Source organism: Arachis duranensis, chromosome 1, assembly GCF_000817695.3.
Source record: "Arachis duranensis cultivar V14167 chromosome 1, aradu.V14167.gnm2.J7QH, whole genome shotgun sequence".
NCBI classification, from domain to species: domain Eukaryota; kingdom Viridiplantae; phylum Streptophyta; class Magnoliopsida; order Fabales; family Fabaceae; genus Arachis; species Arachis duranensis.
Window position 1 is genome coordinate 52,452,826 of NC_029772.3, and position 1,344 is coordinate 52,454,169.

Genomic DNA, 1,344 nt, shown 5'->3' on the forward strand with positions numbered 1-1,344 from the left:
TTCGATGTCACTTATCAAGTCTAGTTTCAAAACCTGAAAATTGTGAGAATAAGTTTTCAAGCTTAATTCAATTAATTAAATTTTTCAAGAAATTAAAAGAATTCAACTCAGAAGAGAAATTTTTCCTGATACATTCAAATCCTTTGGATGAAGAACGGAAACTTTTTCTTAAGGAAATACTAATGCATTAATCAAAGGTAGAAAAGTTAGAATATTAGTCCATAGAAATCAACAGAGCTCCTAATCTTAACCAAGGAGATTTAATTGCTTATATCTTCAGGAAAAATATAAAATTATGAAAAGTAAATGTGTCAAAGAAGAAAAAAGGGTTGTGTTTTCTCCCCTTAAATACTAACCCTAAATAAATTTAAAATTCAAAACTTAAAATAAAATCAAATTAAAACAAAAATCAAATCCGCTTCATAAGTATTTTCCTCTAACCAAGCTGGATCTTTTCTTCTTTGAAATCCTCAATTAATGCTGTGATTAGTGGGCTTAAGTTGAGCCTTGAGTGAATCACTTAAGTCTTGAAGAATTGGAAGACTTAGGGGATGAATAAAAGTCCCTAGGAGGTGGCCATATCTCACGTTACACGTGAGATCCTGTACGTTGCACGCGAAGCCTCATCTTAGTCCAATATGGTTTCTGTCTTGATTACGTTGGACGTGGAGACATGCATAATACTCCTTATAGGTTTAATCATGTGTACGCATCTAGCATGCGTACGCATGATTTTCTTTGTTTGCCCAATTCGTGCGTACGTATGATAGATGCGTATGCATAAATCCCTTTGATTCTCTCTTCACGTTGCATGTCTCGAGACTCATGTTGCATGCCACTATTATCATGCGTATGCATGCCAGATGCGTACGCATGATGCCTTCTTTTGCTCCAGCCGTGGCACGCCTCACTACCCACGTTGCACGGCCAAGCAATGTGTTTAGCCTCAATTGCTTTTTGTTTAGCTTAGCCGTGCCATGCCTAAATGCCCACGGTGCATGGCTAGCTTTCTTCATCAATGGGTGTCCAGGGAGCTCTTTGTTTTATCCAGAGAACTCTCTGAGTTGCTTCTCTTTCTTGTTTTTCTTGCTCAAAGTGCTTTCTGGCCTCCTTTTTCTCTTTGATTTTTTTCCAATTCTCTTCTAAATTCTCATGTAATTAAGGAATGCACCCTAACTCATAGTATTGCTCATTTAACCATGAAATCATTGCTTATCTTGCACTAATTCTTAGTTCATTGAATGAAATTCTAAAGAAAAAGTACTAAAGATGCAAACGTATCAGGTGAAAGGTGGTCTTTTTTCTCCTCGGCAAGCTGAGCTCTTTGCCTCCACTATTGATGAT